Source organism: Schistocerca cancellata, chromosome 2 (genome assembly GCF_023864275.1).
Source record: "Schistocerca cancellata isolate TAMUIC-IGC-003103 chromosome 2, iqSchCanc2.1, whole genome shotgun sequence".
Classification (NCBI taxonomy): Eukaryota; Metazoa; Arthropoda; class Insecta; order Orthoptera; family Acrididae; genus Schistocerca; species Schistocerca cancellata.
The window spans coordinates 193,627,276-193,648,655 of NC_064627.1; the positions used below are offsets into that span (position 1 = coordinate 193,627,276).

The window sequence follows — 21,380 nt, forward strand, 5'->3', positions numbered from 1 at the left end:
TCGGTCGTGGTGGAGATCACGATCAGCAATTCATGTCATGGCCTCCACCCTCTCCCGACTTAACCCCATGCGATTTCTTTCTGTGGGGTTATGTGAAAAATTTAGTGTTTAAACCTCCTCTACCAAGAAACGTGCCAGAACTGCGAGCTCGCATCAACGATGCTTTCGAACTCATTGATGGGGACATGCTGCGCCGAGTGTGGGAGGAACTTGATTATCGGCTTGATGTCTGCCGAATCACTAAAGGGGCACATATCGAACATTTATGAATGCCTAAAAAAACTTTTTGAGTTTTTGTATGTGTGTGCAAAGCATTGTGAAAATATCTCAAATAATAAAGTTATTGTAGAGCTGTGAAATCGCTTCTATCATTTGTAATAACCCTGTATATTTATAATCACTAATTAGCGATGAGTGTGTAATATACACATTTTTATCTGACATCGTGTGTCAATGATGGGAGCTACTAGCTAGTCAACTGCAGAGGTGGCGGCATTTGGCGGGTAAAGAAAGTGAACATCCGCCGCAACTATAGAGAACAAAAAATGGTTCAAATGGCTCTGAGCACTATGCGACTTAACTTCTGAGGTCATCGGTCGCCTAGAACTTAGAACTAATTAAACCTAACTAACCTAAGGACATCACACATATCCATGCCCGAGGCAGGGTTCGGACCATGCGACCGTAGCGGTCACGCGTTTCCAGACTGAAGCGCCTAGAACCGCACGGCCCCACCGGCAAGCTAGAGAACAGCGCAGCTTGTCAGAATCTACAAATATTGTAAGCTCTCAGGAACTACTGCAAGGATTGTGGTGTGGTTTTCACTAACAGACAGAGAGACTGACGAGGACGCTTCGTGTGTGTCACCGCATATTGCAAACAAGTCGTCCAGTCGTAGATACTTAGTACTACCCGTGCGAAACCGGGGAGGGCCGTTAATAATTGTTAATTTAAATAATGTTTGGTGTTGCTGACAAATTATAAAAAACAGTTATATATAATTAACGTAATCTATTAAACATGACCACCACTGAGTGAACAGAAAGATGAAATATTGTATCTGGTCTGCTTCAAGATAGAAAGTAGGATCATAAACAGCTAAATTAATGACAACATAGTCTTTCGATTGGCTCTCCATAGAAGTAAGACATTTCTTCATTACACAACCTTTGCATCATTTCTAAAACTTTGACAGACTCGTTGTTTGCCACTGCAACTAGAACGTGGATAGGGTACCGTTTCTGTGCTGATAGGAAAAATCTGTAAAATCAGTAACTACGAACTCAATCCAAAGAGTAATTTTAGGTGTTTTAATTTCAGTGTAGGAGACTGCTGTAGCTGCCGAGACTGGCGGCGGACTTCCTCGTGATTTTTGGAAGGCGTCCCAATTTTTTACCCGTTATTTCTCTGAGAGTAAAGGGAAGCCACTGACGACGGTAAAAATTCACTGAAAGATAACCGGGTGCAGTATATTGTTGTTGTCGATAAGCAGTGAGTGGAATTGCTAGTTGCTTAGAAATTTGAATAAAAATATCACCCCAATGCCGTGACCAGGATTCGAACCTGGGTTCTTGCGGCCACAACGCAATGTCCTAACCACTAGACTATCACGGCAGGCAACACCGAAGCTCTCGAGAAGGGTACAAGCCGTTTTTATGCAGACGCTGCAGGACCATTGACCGTGGCTGTGACGTCACGAGCAGTTCTCTGGTGGGCTGGTGGCGCGCTCTCCGGGCCAGGACTCGCAGGACACAGCGAGAGCGTCACAGAATGCGGCTGACAGCGGCCCTTTCTATTTTAGCTGAGTGGCAAATTTCCAAAATTCAAGTTAAAAATAAAATACAAATAGAGAAAGACTAGTATGGTCAACGTTACCTAGTGTCACTTCAATCTGCCCTCTTACATTGAAGGCCTCCTAATCCTGTCTAAATTTAATCACGTACGTAACTGGTATGACCTCAGTGTCAATTCCCTGAAAATATCCCTCTTCGTATACAAAATTTTCATTCGTGACTGGGAAATAACGCAATCTGACTTCTGGTAGTGAGATATTCGGAAGTGGGTAAATATCTGTAGTGTCACGAGAAACATGCTTTAAGTAGTGCAAAATTGCGATCGATAGGTTCAATCTTGCTAACACAGCCTGAAAATACAGTGTCTTCTCTCTTACAGAGAAAATGCGTGGAACGCAAATTTACACTCCGTGCTGAACAGTACAACACCTATTCGTAAGGAGATTTAATCACTGTGGGCACTCTGCACATACTGAGGATCAGCACGCAACTAGACGATCTCAGCAGCTCGGACCTATCACATACTTGCTATAATAGGCACGCAAAGAAATAAGAAATGAATGAACATCTGCCGATGTTAGCTTAGCTGAATAACGATTCCACGAAAGGCCGAATGTATTCAGTGAATTGTGCTCCCATCAGCTACGAATGCACACTATGAAAACGCGATAAATTTGTAAGCGGCTTCGGGATGAAAAATAATGAAAGAGAATATCAAGTAGCCTTTGATAATTATTCATTAGGCCCACACACAAACTTAGCAACACGGTTACGTATGTCCCCCTAGATTCCACGTGTAATACATTACCACATACAGTACCTTCAAAAAACAGAACAAAAGGAACCCCACATAATTTCATATTCCCGTAGTAATAGTAAGTGGAGTAGTAACGTGAGCCATGACCTATCTACAACGAAGAATTAATGACAAAATGATACTGATCCTTGGACATGAAACAAAATCTCTCGACGGCAACAGCAGATTTAACCTTGGTCACAAGGAAAGCACATGTATAAAGCCGTAAAGCATGTGTTGCGGCTCATAAATGGCCTTTGCAGTAGAACGCAAGACAAAGCCATATCACCTTAACTAACAGAACCATGAAAGTAACGTGCGCGTCCATATGAACCTTATGTTTTAAATATTCAATCATCCTCTCTCCTTGTCAGCGTTTTCCACATATTTTTTTGCTCTCCGATTCTGTGCAGAACCCCCTCATTCCTTATCAGTCCACCTAATTTACATCATTCGCCTGTAGCATAGCATTTCATGTGCTTCGATTCTCTTCTGTTCCAATTTTCTCACTGTCCATATAGCAGTCCTCGTGAAGGCGACTAATAGCTAGATTCTTCTTCTTCTCCTCCATCTCCTTCTTTCTTTCTTTCTTTTTTTCTTTTTTTCTTTGGGGGAGGGGGGGCAAGGGGGTTTGTCATCAGTCTTTTGACTGGTTTGATGCAGCCCGCCACGAATTCCTCTCTTGTGCCAACCGCTTCATCTACGCTCCGAATGATATGCTGGATGTATTCCAATCAATCTTTCTCTACAGCTCCCTCTAGTACCGTGGAAGTTATTTCTTAATTTCTTAAGAGATTTCCTTTCATCTTGTCTCTTCTTTTTATCAGTGTTTTCCAAACATTGCTTTTCTCGTCGATTCTCTGGAAAACCTCATTCCGTACTTTATCAGTCCACCTAATTTTCAATATTTTTCTGTAGCACAACATTTCAAATGCTTCGATTGTCTTCTTTTCAGGTTTTCCCACAGTCATGTCTCACTACCATACAATGCTGCTCCTCAAACGTACATCTGACATTTCTTCCACAAATTTAGACCCATTTTTCATATTACTATACATCACTTGGCCAGGAATGCCCTTTTGACAGTGGTACTCTGTTTCTTATGTCCTCCTTTCTCTGTCCGTCATCCGCCTATCCGCTCTCTCCTCTGCATCTAACAGTGGGATTTCCATTGCATTCTTAATGTTACAGCACTTGCTTTCAGTTTCTTTCCAGCTTCCTTGATTGCTCTTTCTGGACATGTCCTTTTCTCCTAAACTGAACTGCCTACTGAGCTACTCCTTATCTCAGTCTCTATATCCTGAGAGGATTTCAAGCGTATCCTCTCATTCTTTAGTACTTCTGTATCCCACTTCTTTCCGCGCTGATTAGGTTGGGTTGATTTGGGGGAAGAAACCAAACAGCTAGACCATTGGCCTCGGGAAGGACGGGGAAGGAAGTCGGTCGTCCCCTGTCAAAGGAACCATCTCGGCATTTGCCTGAAGTGATTTAGGGAAATCAAGGAAAACCTAAATCAGGATGGCCGGACGCGGGATTGAACCACCGTCCTCCCGAATGCGCTAACCATTGCACCACCTCGCTCGGTCTGCAATAATATTTCCTGACTAATCTCTTACCCTTCTGCCTACTCTTCATCACTATTAAATTGCGATCTGATTCTGTATATGCTCCTTGGTACGAGTTCCAGTCCAGTACCTGATTTCGATATCTCTGCCTGACCGTGATGTAAGCTAAATGAGACCTTCCCGTACCTCCCGACCTTTTCAAAGTATACTTCTTCCTTTTGTGATTCTTGAACAGAGTATCAGCTATTACTAGCAGAAATTTATTCCAGAACTCATTTACTGTATCTCCTCTCTCACTCCTAGTACCAAGCCAATATTCTTCCTCAACCCTTTCTTCCGCTCCTTCCCTACAGCTGCATTCTAATACCCCGTTACAATTAGATTTTCATCTGCCTTTACGCACTGAATTACCCGTTCGTATACTTTTTCTGTCTCTTCATCTTCGACCTACGACGTCGGCGTGTATACCTGAACTACTATTGTCGGTGTTGGTTCTGATAAGAACTATCCCATCGCTGAACTCGCAGTAACTCAGTCTTTGTCCTACCTTTCTATTCATGACTAATCCTATTCCGTTATTTCACTTTCTGTGACCAGAAATACTCGCCTTCTTTCCATTTCACTTCACTCACCCCGACTGTATCTAGCCTTGGCCTCAGTACTTCCCTTTTGAGATTTTCAATCTTCCCTGCCGCATTCTGACATTCCACGCCCCGACTCGTGGAACGTTATTCTTTCGTTGGTTATTATATCTTTATCTCATGGGTTATTATATCTTTATCTCATGGTCATCTCCCCCTTGGCAGTCCCATGGGATCCGAATGAGTGACTAGTCCGTAATCTTTTTCCAATGGAGAAATCATCAGGCCACTTTTTCACAGGCCACATATCTTGTGGATACACGATATGTGTATTTAATGCAGTGGTTTCAATTATCTTGTGCACCTTCATGCCACTGATCAATGCTAGTTCTTCCGCCTTTTAGAGGCTGTTTTCCACCCCACGGACAAGAGCGTGCCCTGAACCTTTGTCTGACCCCCGCCCCCTTTGACAAGGCCGTTGGCATTACGATGGTGACTTCTTACTCCGGAATTCTTCCCCCGCCATAGCAGATTCTTTTTAGTCACAGTTTTACCAGTGGCGAGGTTCGTAGCCGGGATCTAAAACGTTTTGATTACCCCTAGACTACGAAACTGTCTTACTTCGGTTGTTAAGTAGCTACCGACGTCTCAGTCTGGGATGCCATTGGAAAATTCGAATAGCAGTTCGACCCATTCAAGAATATGCTTCAAATTGTACAATGCCATCCCAGAATATGACATCGGCAGCTACCTGACAGACGAGATAAGACAATATAAACCGTCACCAAAATCCAGCAGTTAGCCGCCCTGAAGACTATCGCTGTAAAGACGCCCAAAACGTCGGCATTTCAGTTGTTTTTAGTGTTTCATAATGACTCAGGCTAATACCAAATATGGTTTTATCAACACAGTGTTGACTTAAAGACATCAGTAGAAGAAGTTAAAAATTTGTGCCAGACTGGGACCCAAACCCATGTCTCCTGCTTACTAGACAGTTGCGCTGACCGCCATCCTCACACAGTGGTCACCACAACGGCACACATTACCCTAGTACACCTCCCGTTAGACCAAATTCTCAATTTATACCTCACACTAGAGAGTACAGCTGCAAATATAATTTCGACATGTCGATATCAGTCAGCATATCTAATCCGGCGATATATCGATACCAAAATTACAGTATCAAGTGCCGGTATTTTTATTCTGTATTATATTTTCTTCACTACTTTCGGTAAATATTTGAAGTTGTTCTTTTGAAATAGTGGTCGATCATAATTTTACTTTCACAGTGTGAAGTAGTTTTACTACTTTTTGTGTTTTCAACATGCCCAGTCTTTCTCTTTGACTGTGTGAAAGCACATAATATGAAGTCCGATTGCACTGGGGATTTGTGGAGTAAGTGGACTAGCGAGATTTCTTATGTGAATAAATAGCACGACAGTGGAGTTTAAAAACAATGTTGATGCAATTATAGTGTGCTATTTATTAACATCGGTTTTCATCAAAAACAGTTGCTGAAAATGATGAACAAAAATCTAAATGACAAAACTGTTTTGCGGTGGACGGAGACGTGTGAGAGGAAATTCTGACTTAGTCGGCGCTTGACGTTTCGTACAGAAACTTCAACGTTTAGCTACATCACGAATTTTTGACACTACAAATGCTAGGTCGCTGGCGTTGGCAGAAACGAAAATACAGGGAAACTGATATGAAGTGTTACGGACAAATCCGATATCTGACGGAACTGAACGACGGACCCATCAGACACCTATTATTGTGCCACTTACCTGCAGTTACCATTGTTAGGATAGTGGTTACCGCCAAGCGTAAACGTGCATCGTTTTACTTTCTGTCAGTGATAGGCAGACTGCTAGCTTGTTGATGAACAGAATATCTAATAATAAACCAGTGCTTAAATATAGAGCTCTATAACCGGCAATATATTTACGATATTCAGCCGATATTTGTATAATCGGTCCACCGTTATTTTCTCCATCGATATATCAATACTTACCGATAGAGGGAGACGTATATGACCATTTTTAAATATCGATATATGAAACCCCAAATTTCTGTAAAAAATTGAACAGTCCTCTACTAATGTAATACCCTTTCTCATTACCCTTATTAATCGCGGCATTTCTCCGTTTCCCTTAAGAGTTCGAGGTTGGTATGCATCTGCACTAGACGGGTCGTTGGCCGTCAACGCCTCAATTATATTTGTGGTGTCTATTATTCAGGCCGAAACAGACTGCTGAAGTCCACACGCTCCACAATGGAAATTAGTTCACAACTCAAACAATAAAAAGGTAAATTATTAGTCTGGTTCACACAAATTACATGTAAAACTTGCTCAAGATAATACAGACGCAAAATATAAATTCGTAAAATCAGCAATAGGAACAACACACATGACAAACACTGGAAACCCATTCACAAACAAACAATATCTTAAGATAGAGATAGTCACTAGCAGAAATTACATACAGCGGATTTAATTGAGGAGAAAAAATTCTCACTGACAAGATGGATAGTAACTCGATTAATGTCTAGAAATGTTTCTCGTATGAAATCCATAAACTTCCCTCTCAATATCTTCAACAAAATAGTGTAAAACATTCAAAGCACTTCCTTCTGTTGATACTATAAATTAAAATCCCAAACACGGTTTTTGCCTGCATGTTCGTACTAATCTCAGGAAGTACTCTCGGGGTTTTTGATATGATTTCCACTAATAAATAGATTAATTCTCATAGAAAGTTTGTGTATATAATTCATTATCAATAATTAATGATAAAAGTTTCATATATTATTTTTTTTATCTGTTCCGTTTTTGACTGGCGTTTCGAGTTACATTCGTGGCAATGATGGCAGTTATAACTAGTCAGTACAGAGGTGGCGGCATCTGGCGAGAAAAGCAGTAAAGTGAGAAGCTGCCACAACTCTAGAGAACCGCGAAGTTTGTCAGAATCTATACACAATGTAAACTACGACGCCATGTTTTTCTGCTTGTATGTGAAGTCTAATCTCGGTAACTACTGTAAGGATCTTGGTGTGGTTTTCAGTAACAGACAAACTGATTAACGAAGTTTTGTGCATGTCACTGCATGTTGTAAACAAGTCGTCCGGTCGCAGATACTTAGTGCTGCCCATGCGAAGCCGGGAAGGGGCGTTAGGAACTGTTAATTTTAATAATCATTGGTGTTTCTGATAGAAATTATAACAGACAGTTATAAATAATTAACGTAATTCACTAAATTGGAACACCACTGACTGTTCGCGAATTCTCTGCCTAGCAATACTGTACCAAAAGTTTCAATACTGACCAATCTTTGTACTCGTTTTGATTTTACGTATACAAACATCGTGCTGATGGTTTGCGCGTGTATGAATTTGCAGCGCAGTGAAGTTGATGCACAACAAATACACTCCTGGAAATGGAAAAAAGAACACATTGACACCGGTGTGTCAGACCCACCATACTTGCTCCGGACACTGCGAGAGGGCTGTACAAGCAATGATCACACGCACGGCACAGCGGACACACCAGGAACCGCGGTGTTGGCCGTCGAATGGCGCTAGCTGCGCAGCATTTGTGCACCGCCGCCGTCAGTGTCAGCCAGTTTGCCGTGGCATACGGAGCTCCATCGCAGTCTTTAACACTGGTAGCATGCCGCGACAGCGTGGACGTGAACCGTATGTGCAGTTGACGGACATTGAGCGGGGGCGTATAGCGGGCATGCGGGAGGCCGGGTGGACGTACCGCCGAATTGCTCAACACGTGGGGCGTGAGATCTCCACAGTACATCGATGTTGTCGCCAGTGGTCGGCGGAAGGTGCACGGGCCCGTCGACCTGGGACCCGACCGCAGCGACGCACGGATGCACGCCAAGACCGTAGGATCCTACGCAGTGCCGTAGGGGACCGCACCGCCACTTCCCAGCAAATTAGGGACACTGTTGCTCATGGGGTATCGGCGAGGACCATTCGCAACCGTCTCCATGAAGCTGGGCTACGGTCCCGCACACCGTTGGGCCGTCTTCCGCTCACGCCTCAACATCGTGCAGCCCGCCTCCAGTGGTGTCGCGACAGGCGTGAATGGAGGGACGAATGGAGACGTGTCGTCTTCAGCGATGAGAGTCGCTTCTGCCTTGGTGCCAATGATGGTCGTATGCGTGTTTGGCGCCGTGCAGGTGAGCGCCACAATCAGGACTGCATACGACCGAGGCACGCAGGGCCAACACCCGGCATCATGGTGTGGGGAGCGATCTCCTACACTGGCCGTACACCACTGGTGATCGTCGAGGGGACACTGAATAGTGCACGGTACATCCAAACCGTCATCGAACCCATCGTTCTACCATTCCTAGACCGGCAAGGGAACTTGCTGTTCCAACAGGACAATGCACGTCCGCATGTATCCCGTGCCACCCAACGTGCTCTAGAAGGTGTAAGTCAACTACCCTGGCCAGCAAGATCTCCGGATCTGTCCCCCATTGAGCATGTTTGGGACTGGATGAAGCGTCGTCTCACGCGGTCTGCACGTCCAGCACGAACGCTGGTCCAACTGAGGCGCCAGGTGGAAATGGCATGGCAAGCCGTTCCACAGGACTACATCCAGCATCTCTACGATCGTCTCCATGGGAGAATAGCAGCCTGCATTGCTGCGAAAGGTGGATATACACTGTACTAGTGCCGACATTGTGCATGCTCTGTTGCCTGTGTCTATGTGCCTGTGGGTCTGTCAGTGTGATCATGCGATGTATCTGACCCCAGGAATGTGTCAATAAAGTTTCCCCTTCCTGGGACAATGAATTCACGGTGTTCTTATTTCAATTTCCAGGAGTGTACTATTTCCGAACATTAGGTTTTAAAAAAATCCACTAATATTATATTCTCTTTTCTCATTGTTTTTAAGTATTAAAATCGCTGACGGGCTTAATCTCTTTCAGTATGTGGGAAGAGTATCGTACCGCTGTTCCAGACGTTTGCTGTCAGTCGAATTACCGGAATACTATTAAAGAACTGACTTGTACAGATTGTCTCGAAACTAATCACAGTTAAGTTAGAAAATAAAATGCAAGGATTCCAGCCATATGAAGTTTAGGGCTTCGCGAGACACTCCGCAGGACTGAGCCACACACCAAAACGCCGCGAACCACAGACAGTGACAGCCTCATCTACGTTGAGCTTAGCGGAGGATGCTGAAAATCCGATAGTGTGTCATCCGACGGGAGAAAATGGGCAGACTGGCGTTTCAGAATGTTTTAAGCACTGGAGTACGCAGGGGAACTTGAAACCTCAGAGGCAAACATCAGGCAGAAGCTGACTTTACTTAAAACTTGCGGAAAAGCGGATAGCAGAGACAGCACCGAATTCCCACTACGCTTAATGAAAACGGAATTCTGTCTAGCGATCCACTCAGGCTACCTCTAGTCCTGTTAAGAGTACATTCGACTGTTAGAGGGTGATGTACTGTATGGTAACGTAGCTGAAATTTTTTACAAAGTTAGATATACTGTTTCCAGTAGTTGCAGCATACTTTATAGGTCCAGGATGTGTAAAAATCTTTTCTGGCACACAAAGTCTTACATGTTGTCTTCTTTTTGTTACAGCACTTTTTTCACTGCGGTAGCAGTTGTGTTACTTACATAGGTTGTGGCGTTTCCTATCACTGCATGTCAAAAATCTATTAAACTCTGAGCCCTTATAAATTAAAATGACGGCACAAAGACAGGTAATAGGTTACACCGATGTATTTAAAATGGCTACAGCTCCTTCTAGGAGATTGGTCTCTGAGTTCATTTGTGCTATGTTCCAGTTATTAGTAAATAAATCGAAACATTAGTTCAAGGTGTATGGCTTGTTAGTGAACGTCGTTCACTCTCTTCACAGGCATCACAGTTCACACAATAACAAAGCGTCGGCCATATTGTTTCAGAGTTGCCTATTTTATTTTGGCAGACAGTCACAGAAAACTACACAAATGGGAAGTCACACGACATTCCCCAATGACAACTTATAAGTAACTGCTGTAGGTGTTTATCTCTCTCCCCACCTTCCCAGGGGAAGTAAGGTTACCGGGGACAAGCAATATTTTAATTTATGTTATTTTGAACACGAAAGAGACTGTCACTTGCAGATGAGATCTGTTTGGATGTAAAAGTGGTGGCAATAATATTTGAGTTACCTATTCCAGCCACAATTCCTTCTGCCACCATCTCAGTAAAACAAAATAAATGTAATTTTTAGGTAATTTAAAATTATTGAAAAATTTTGCGTGAAGTGTCTCACCTTAAAGCATTTGTTGTGCTGATTCCGAAAATGGACAGATTTCGTGTAACAACCAAATTTCCATACTTGTGGTTAGCGAAAAAATAGTTTTATTTATATTAATTCACCAGATGTGTTTGCAACCCACTATGCTTAATGAGTACAGCATGATCGTTTGTCGGCCAACATAAGTTGAATGACCGATGTATCCGAACACATCGTTTAACAGGATTTTGATGTTGCACTGTCTATTCCTTTCTCCATACGTGATACAGTCTTGTAATTAGGCAGAGGACGAGATCACCAGTGAATGCTATTATCCTTTACTCAGTTTATGGTAGCAAAATATGGGGTAATGAATTTATCTGGTTACAACATTGTTACAGAAATCGGAAAATACAGTATCAGAACATTCATTCGGTATCCACTGAATCAGCGAACAGTGAGCATTGTTGTGTTGATGTTAGAAACATGTCTTTAAACACGAATTTACGTAATATCAAGTTAGTGTGGAATGAAAGTGTCTGCTGAGCACTGTCGCGATCGACTTCGCTTTCATAATCGATACCTTAAATTATATCTCAATATTGGTACTGTCTATTGCGAATCGTTTAGCTTGTATCAACGTGGCTGACGAAATATGAAATCTTGTATCCGTTCCTGGCGGAAGGAACACTGCATCGTAATTCGGAACTGCAATATCGTCATACCGGCGGTTAGGTAGGTGATCATAACATTCTGGCTGATCCGTGTATAAACCGTTTGTAGTGCAAGGATTGGAGATTACGCGTATTCTACTGACAAGGCACCTGGAGTCGATCCAATAAATTATCCTATGATATGCAACTTCCCGGCGGTATAAAGAAACATGCCGATGCTATTTTTCGTACAATGTAGACAGAAAGCGGAATTCCTGCAGAATGGACCACAGAAATTATAGTGCCTTTATCAAATCTCGATAACGATCCTTCACTAGCAGATGTATATCATCGTCCACTATCACTATTATCATATTGAGCAAAGACTATGAATGCTTTCTGAAGCTGTGTGTGGCGATAGAAAAATAGTACAAATCTGCCATTATCACAGTATGGCTTTCGGAAAGGCAGCGGCACCCCCGATTACAAACGTTTGTTTGGATATGACTTGTATTTATGATCCTATTGACGTTTTCGTATTTTTGAAAAAGTTAAACTATATACGTGTTCCACATATCTGTCTTCGTTTTCAACTAAATTATTGATATCGAGGAGCAGTTTACATCAGACATCCAAATAACAGTTGATATGAATCCTTCTCAGTGCTGAAGAGAGTACCTAAAGTTGCTAATCTAAATCTCTTATGCAATATACCTGACCCTGTAATTCGTGTACTCCAATTCGTAACAATACTTCCATATATACATCATTTGTTTCCTTATAGCTATGTTGTTCAAGGATGACTAACGTACGAGGTTATCTATTACCTGACTGATCCTTGAGGAACTGTCTCATTCCGTCATCTTCCAAACCTTTTATGGTTCTCTATACACGAAAACGTTGTTCATAACCCACGAATGCTTTTAGCAAGGTACCGTTCACATTTAATATTCGGACAACAGTAAAGTTACTGGGCGGGGCTTCAGTTGGACTAAACACGCTGGTTATATTGCCGTGAAAACAGAAAAATGTCTAACGTTCAATAAGTCTTGTGTGGTGGGGGCCCAACCTGACATTCTTTATCATCTTATACTACAGACTGATTGGTACGTAATCGAGCGCGGAAGTTTTCCTTTTTGAAACACGCCACAGAAGAAGAAAAGAAAAACAATGGGAGCAGTGCACTTATCTGACTTCACAAAAAAATTCCTTGACGCTCAATCCTTACTTGTGAATGTTATCTTAAACAGTACGATTGTTGATTAATAGTTTACTTTCTGGCACTCTAAGTTTCTCAGCACTGGAATTCGTAACCTCTGAACATAATTCGATCGCCATAATATTCTGCAGAATTTGAGTGCGAGAAATCATACGAAGATGCCTACCTAGTTCCCTGTCTGTTTAAACATTCGTAATGGCAAGAATACTGTCTGAATTCAACATTGTGAATCATTAAACTTTTGTACTGATGTATTGGCCCTGGAAAAATTCAATGTTTCCTTTTTTATTATTTAATTTTTTCTTACCTGTTGCATAATGGAAACATCGTGACATTACTTTTTGAAAGTGCGTCACGTTTTCTGAGCTACAACTAACTACTGAGATGTGTCTGCTGCAGGGCGTTGGCTTTTTAAAAAAGGCGAATCATATAACTCATATTTTGGCGTGGACTTAGAATGCCGACAATGACTAGGGATAATTTATATCATCAAATATAATTAATTTCCTGACAAGATAAGTTCTGTATTGAAAAGATATCTGTCTTTGCTTCATAAACATTAATACACTAAAAATTACAGTTCTTGAGAGGACAAACTAAGCAGTCTGCAACATCAAATTAGATCTTTTGAAAAATGCAGCTCGTAAAAATGAAATTAAATATTCAACAGTTACTCTTAGCCACAAATTCCAATTGGGAATTTCGGATGGGTGTATCTTTCAATATACTCATACAAATGTCACAACCAATAATGATTAACTACAAGGTACCTCAATAAAGTACAAAATCTGAAATAAATTACCTCAAATTAAATCCTTCCCCTTTCATTATCTAAATAACTATATTAAAAGATTCTTCTACAAATGCTTCAGTCTCTTTCCTTATCACAAATAATTAATCAGTGCATCAACATAATCTGCTTCCTCAGAATACACACTAACGGCCATTAAAACTGCTACACCAAGAAGAAATGCAGATGATAAACGGGTATTCATTGGACAAATATATTATACTAGAACTGACATGTGATTACATTTTCACGCAATTTGGGTGCATAGATACTGAGAAATCAGTACCCACAACAACCACCTCTGGCCGTAAAAACAGCCTTGATACGCCTGGGCAATGAGTCAAACAGACCTTGGGTGGCGTGTACAGATACAGCTGCCCATGCAGCTTCAACACGATACCACAGTTCATCAAGAGTAATGACTAGCGTATTGTGACGAGCCACTTGCTCGACCACCATTGACCAGACGTTTTCTGTTGGTGAGAGATCTGGAGAATGTGCTGGCCAGGGCAGCCGCCGAACATTTTCTGTATCCAGAAAGGCCGGTACAGGACCTGCAACATGCGGTCGTGCGTTATCCTGCTGGAATGTAGGGTTTCGCAGGGATCGAACGAAGGGTAGAGCCACGGGTTGTCATACATCTGAAATGTAACTTCCACTGTTCAAAGTGCCGTCAATGCGAACAAGAGGTGACCGAGACGTGTAACCAATGGCACCGCATACCATCACGCCGGGTGATACGCCAGTATGGCGATGACGAATACACGCTTCCAATGTGCATTCACCGCGAGGTCGCCAAACACGGATGCGACCATCATGATGCTGTAAACAGAACCTGGATTCACTCGGAAAAAAAGACGTTTTGCCACTCGTGCACCAAGGTTCGTCGTTGAGTACACCATCGCAGGCGCTCGTGTCTGTGATGCAGCATCAAGGGTAACCGCAGCTATGGTCTCCGAGTTGATAGTCCATGCTGCTGCAAACGTCGTCGAACTGTTCGCGCAGATGGTTGTTGTCTTGCGAACGTCCCCATCTGTTGACTCAGGGATTGAGTCGTGGTTGCACGATCCGTTACAGCCATGCGGATAAGATGCCTGTCATCTCGACTGCTAGTTGGCCGTTGGGATCCAGCACGGCGTTCCGTGTTACCCTCCTGAATCCACTGATTTCATATTTTGCTGACAGTTATTGGATCTCGACCAACGCGAGCAGCACTGTCGCGATACGATAAACCGCAATCGCGATTGGCTAAAATCCGACCTTTATCAAAGTCGGAAACGTGATGGTACGCATTTCTCCTCCTTACACCGGCGCCAACATTGTGTAAATGCTCTGAAAAGCTAATCATTTGCATATCACAGCATCTTCTTCCTGTCGGTTAAATTTCGCATCCGTAGCACGTCTTCTTCGTGGTGTAGCAATTTTAATGGTCAGTAGTCACTCGGCCTATGTCTTACTACTACTCATGACATACCACTGCCGACTACTGTGTCTCTCATCGCGTCATTAACATGCGCAGCACCTCCGGTGCACCTTGCAAAGCAGAGAAGGTCCAAGCAAGCATCCAGGCGACACAGCATCTCTTCTGAAACCGCACCTTATAATTTCAAACAGTACGAAGGCAATCATGTGTTCATGACATCCAAACACTAGAGAAAATCCCATGAAATTATCTATAGCCTACTGTCACTGTGCCAGCGGCAGCTGCGGCGTACTGTTTAGAACTGCTGCCTCACCAGTCGGTAACTGCGTCACGAGTCTTTGCGTATGTTAAGCGAGAACACGTCCAGTAGAATACAGCAAGCGCACGTTCTTTGTTGCCCCTCATATATATCACAAGAACTTTATACCCGAAGATATTGACATGAGACGGTATTGACCATATAGATTTTGATACGGTGCAGATTACTGACAATCTGACATTTATGATCGGTGGACCAACTTTCGGCGACGTTTCTTATAATAGTTCCGTGAATCCTTAATACACCATGAAACACGTATGTAACATAGCAGCGATGGCGAGGCATTGTAGCATCTGTGACCAGAGAGTATGCGCTTGACCGCGCGAGTGTTGCGAGCGGTTCTCAGTCTGTCGGTCAGTCGTTGCGAGTCTGTAGCCCTGTCTAGTTGAGGGCAGTACTCTGTTAGTTGTCGTTGAGAGCAGTTCTGTAGTAGCCGTCATGCAGAGCAGTCGGTCAGTAGTAGGAGCCCAGTGCGGTTGTGTGATGTAGTCTGTCGGCAACACTGGTCAAGATGCTGAATAAGGTATATTGTTAATTAAGGTAATCATCAGATAATTTAAAGTTCATTTATTGTAATTAATTTCCAACAAGTGCCCCAATAATAATTTGATTTCAAGCTAAGCATTTTTAATAAACAATTCTCTTTTTTAATAATATTTCCGTTGCATTTCCTTAAAGAAAAAATTTCCCTTAAAGTAACAAAAAATATATATATATAAAAATTATATTTGCGATGCATTTCCTCCAAGCTGTGCGCAACAATAAGAGCAGAAATTTGACTAGCAGTTACAATGAGATAAGAATTTAATTCTGATTTTTGCACAGGGCCAAAGACCGATATTTCGGTTTAATTGAATTATCATTATCACTGAGATTTTCTTATCACTGAATTGACTTTCATTTTGTTTTGTGAGGAATTTATACTTGGGTCAGATTGCTAATTTTTGTCTAATGGTCATTGTCATTGAATTGATTTGCTGGGAGATTACGTTAGGTTGTATTCTTGTTAACATTCAAATTATTGTCCGGTCAACATTTTTGTGGGAAGGTTTGACTTGGCTCCATTTATATTAAATAATTTTCCTTTAAAATTTTTGTGGGGAGGTTACACTTGGCGACACCCAGTCCAGGATCGTATTTCGTTGAGAGTCTTTTGAACAACAGTCAGATATCTGCTCTTATTTGCTTAGATATAATTAGGATTTGGCGCAACGCTTTTATTAACTTGTGACTTTCTTTCTACAGGTCAACGGCAATTCGTTGCTCTGTTGTATTTGTGTGTTGCTTTTGCATTGTGCTTATTTATTTTGTGAATAATTGTGACTACTGTAAAAATGCCGCGAAAGACTGTGAATAGTGTATCGCGAAGTATTTTGAACGAAATTACTGACTTAAGCAACGTGACCGATAGGACATGTGACACGCAGTGTAATGTTGTCAATCCTGCGTTCACTGACAATCAATGCGTTCCAACCATTAATAATGATGTAGACCTTAATGATGAACGAACGAACTCGATTGTGTCTTGTGTTGATTTGACGACAATCGATGACGCGGGGCGCCCTATTGTAATGAGCGCTGCCCAGCTTAACACACCCGATTTAGAAAATTCAAGTAACGTACAGACAAATGTTTCGAATGAAAATGGTCAGTGTACTGAAAGTAGGACGGATCTATCTAATTCCGAAATAATGAGTGACAGTGTACGTTCGACTGACAAATCTTATTGTAAATTACAGAATGACCAAATGGTCACGCAAAACGCGACACTTGCAAATACACCGTCAAACGGTACAGAGAATGGAGTAGATAATGTTACATTGGGTCAAATTACGGCAATATTGCTACAAATTGTTGAACAGTATAAAGAGCGGAAGGAAATAATGGATGATGGTTTCAAACAATTGATGAAAGAACAAGAAAAGTTTTCCAAAAAACTTGATGAACAGCACAAACATCTTAGCGAAATGATTGATGAAAGTTTCGACAACCATTTCAAACAACTTAGCGAAACGATTGATGAGAGTTTCAAACTGACGAGCAAAAAACTAGACAACCTTAACGAACAGAACAAACAAGTTAGTGAACAGATTACAGCTGTTACCGTGCAATGTCAGGACACTAAAAAACAATTACGTGAGGATACTGAGGCTTGTGCTAAAAACAGTAATAAAGAAGTTGGCACTGTAGCACAAGAAGTGAGTAGCACACGCGTAGGTACAACAGAATCACATAAAGACAAGATTAATGCAGTCACTGAACAATGCCGTAAAAACACAGTACAGATACGCAACGAGTTTAATTTAGAGTCAGTGGAAGTTTCACACACTCCGAATACGGAAGTTGACGAGAAATTTGCACGACACAACAACCAAATTGACGAAAGTATTACAGTAACAGAATTGACAATTATTTCAGTCACCAATACGTCACAGAACCCGCCACGTTGCGAGCATTTGTCAGACTCGCGCAACGCGTATAATGTGAGCAATTTACAGAGACTACGCGACTTAAAATCTGAAAAGCTACGCAACGTGAAATCCGAAATGACACAGACAAACAGATTCACACACAAACCCGAACGTGTTTTCAAATTTAATGACGAGAACGTAGATTACGAGCAATTTTTATCCGTAAGAAAAACTAAGGAATCTGATAATGACAGAGCGCAGATACACGATTTGAACTGGATACGTCGATTTGTTTTTGTACTTTCACCGCTATTACCTGTAATGGAGAAGCTAGCTTTGAACTGGATACGACAATTTGCTCTTGAATTTTTACCAACATTTCGTGTAATGCAAAAACCTGAATTAGTATGTATACAGCAATTTATTTCTGAATTTTTACCGGCATTGCCTGTAAGGCAAAAGCTGAAAAGTATTTGTAGTGCGTAATTGACCTCAGGGGATTCATTAAGCTTTAATGAATATGTGCCGTAGCGAGCATAGGGCCCCGAGCTGTAGTAGTGCTGTTTCATCTTTAGTTTTCTGCACTGCTGCCTTCTCTTCTACTATCCTTTATATCTGTCAAAACCGCTCTTTAACTATTGCTCTACCTAGAATTAAGAAGAATGAATAATGAAAACCCGATAAGACAATTTTATACCGAAAGTGACAATTTTCATTAGGCACTCCAGAACTACCAGCGTAATTTTAATAACTGACAAAATTTTAATCATCAGTACGTGTAAAATTATCAGTAACAGTAAACACATTTTTGTAACAATAGACGTTTTTCACCACAACAGCATGAAAGTCAGCCGCTTAGCATTCCTAACCAACAATGCAGTCTACAAGGTCAACCAAGCTTTAATGTTTCGCCGCGAGCACGTATAGTCCCGGATACAACAAATAGTAACGTACGGCAGCAAGGAAATAACTACGTACAGAAAAAACAGTATTTCAATCTCTATCGCAATGCGCCATATGGAAGTGACTATCACGACAGACGTAAAATTAATGAGCACAATTTTCAGCGCACATTTAATAACAGTCGATCTTTTCAGCAGCAAGAACTTCAGCAACAACATATTATCATGAAGGAACTAGACAATAGGTGTCATCTATAGCATAATACGTCAGGAAGAACTAACAGAACAGTTCAAATAGTCAAAATTCCACAGTGTCCCCGTGAAAATAGTAACACGTCAGATAGAATTTGATTAAATACAGTACAGGTTGCATATTCCAATAATGAAAGCAATACTTTTGACACACAGAATCTTGTCCACGAAAATGTTATTTGAAAGACGATCTGTTGAATACACCACTTTTATCGCACCCAGATCTTACCAGAAATTTTTCCATCGCCACCGACAGTTCGAACACCGCTTTGGGCGTGCATGTTTTCCAGGAAATTGAAGACGATGGTTCAATAGTAATTAAAAACATCGCATTTGCAAGCCGCATTTTGTCACCCGCTGAACGAAATTATTCCGTTACAGAACTGGAAACATTATGTGTTGTATGGGCTTTTACGAGATTTCGGCACTTTCTTTATGGCAGACATACCACAGTTTACACAGACCACAGAGCGATTCAATTTTTACTTTCAGCTAAATTCACTCACGACAGGTTAAGCAGATGGAAACTTTACTTGCAGGAATTTAATTTTACAATAGTTCACATTCCCGGTACGCAAAATGTTATAGCAGACGCACTATCGCGTTCTCTCGGCAACAATCAGCAAGACGTAGCAACCAACTTCTGCAAAACAAATTTCAGTGTCATGTACATTCAGCAAGTAGCATTTGAAAATTTTATTTCATCGTCATTACAGGACATAGCACAAGAACAAAATAAAGACAACGTGTGGAAAGAAATTAAACGGCTTTGGCAAGATAAGAATAATGTTACGATTAGAAACCATTACACTGTACGCAATGACATTCTGTTTCGCCGTTCTCACCCTGACACCAACAATTGGTTATTATGTATTCCTGACGAACTGGTTAACAAATTAATCTGGTACACTCATTTAAGTTACGCACATTACGGAGCACGAAAATGTTTTCTTATACTGAGACAGAACTGTTATTTTAACAACATGGAGAAACGAATACGACGAGTTTTAGCGTCTTGTAAAATTTGCCAGAAAGCTAAATCAGACACCACTTCACATATTCCTCCTTTATATCCCATTGTACCTGTTAAATTAAGACACATGGCCGCAGTAGATATTTTTGGTCCGATTCCGAGAACTAACAGAGGTTTTTGCTACATCTTTGTCGCTGTTGAGCTCACTTCAAAATTTGTTACTTTCACTCCGTTACGCAAAGCTACTGCTAAAACTGTTTCGAAAGCATTCGTAAAACATTTTCTATTTCATGTAGGGCATGTGATGAAAGTAATTTCTGACAATGGATCTCAATTTCGTAGTAGCGTATGGACACGCATGTTACGAGCCAGAAACATTTCTCCGATCTATATATCCAAGTACCACGCTTCTTCGAACCCCTGTGAAAGATTAATGAAAGAAATTGGTAAGCTGTGCAGAATATACTGCCACAAAAGACATATTGATTGGGATACACACATACTCTCATTCCAAGATGTAATTAATTCCATTCCAAATGAATCCACTATGCTATCTCCGTCTGTTATACTGAAAAATGTTGAACCACCAAACAAAATTAAAGAATTTGTAAATTTTCCCACATCTCGTCGCTTACGACACCACGAAATAATTGACATTGCGCTGAACAACATCAAACGTGCCGCAGAGCGCCGGAGAAGACAGCAAAAACAGGTTTGTACACGTCGAGACTTTCACGTTGGACAGAAAATATTAGTACGTACACACTATTTATCCAGCAAATTAAAAGGTAAGTGCAGTAAATTTGAACTTCTATACGCAGGTCCATATCGGATTCGCAGCATCCCTCACCCCAATGTTGTACACGTCGAAACTTTGAGAACCAGAAAATCGAAAGGCAACCACCATATCTCAAACATTAAACCGTTTATTGAATGAAATCACTTTATGATTTAACAAGCTATAATGCCATTTGCTAATTTTATGATCACGTATGCAATTATACTCTCATGAATACTTACTGATGATTATCGTATTTTTTCTTGGCAAGTGCCCGGCAAGGTAAGGTTAGCAGGTCGCTCTTCTTGTCGTTACACATAAGACCGTGCATATTTTTCCAGATGAATTTACACATTTTATGACCATTTATGCAATTATATTTATATGATTACCTACTGATGACTATCGTATTTTTCTTGGCAAGTGCTCGGCAAGATAAGGTTAGCAGGTCGCTTTTCTTGTCGTTACACATCAGACCGTGCACATTTGCCATTTTTTTTGTATGTATGATTGTTTTTCTGTTTTGTTAGTATGCATTATGAAATAGTTAAGATATAACACACACCAGTTGACTTTGACATTTTTGCCTTATGAAATCTCAACATCATGACTACTTTACTTTTTTTTGCTGCTGCATTGTGATATTCCGTGTACATTTTTTTTTGCC

The 21,380-nt window shown here is 41.3% G+C and overlaps 1 non-coding gene across 1 annotated transcript; it reads right to left on the minus strand.

The window, feature by feature from the left end:
• Positions 1–1,542: 1,542 nt before the first annotated feature.
• Positions 1,543–1,614, minus strand: Trnah-gug (transfer RNA histidin (anticodon GUG)). Its single transcript has one exon. It is a non-coding gene; the product is annotated as a tRNA-His (tRNA).
• Between the last annotated feature and the right edge of the window lie 19,766 nt (positions 1,615–21,380).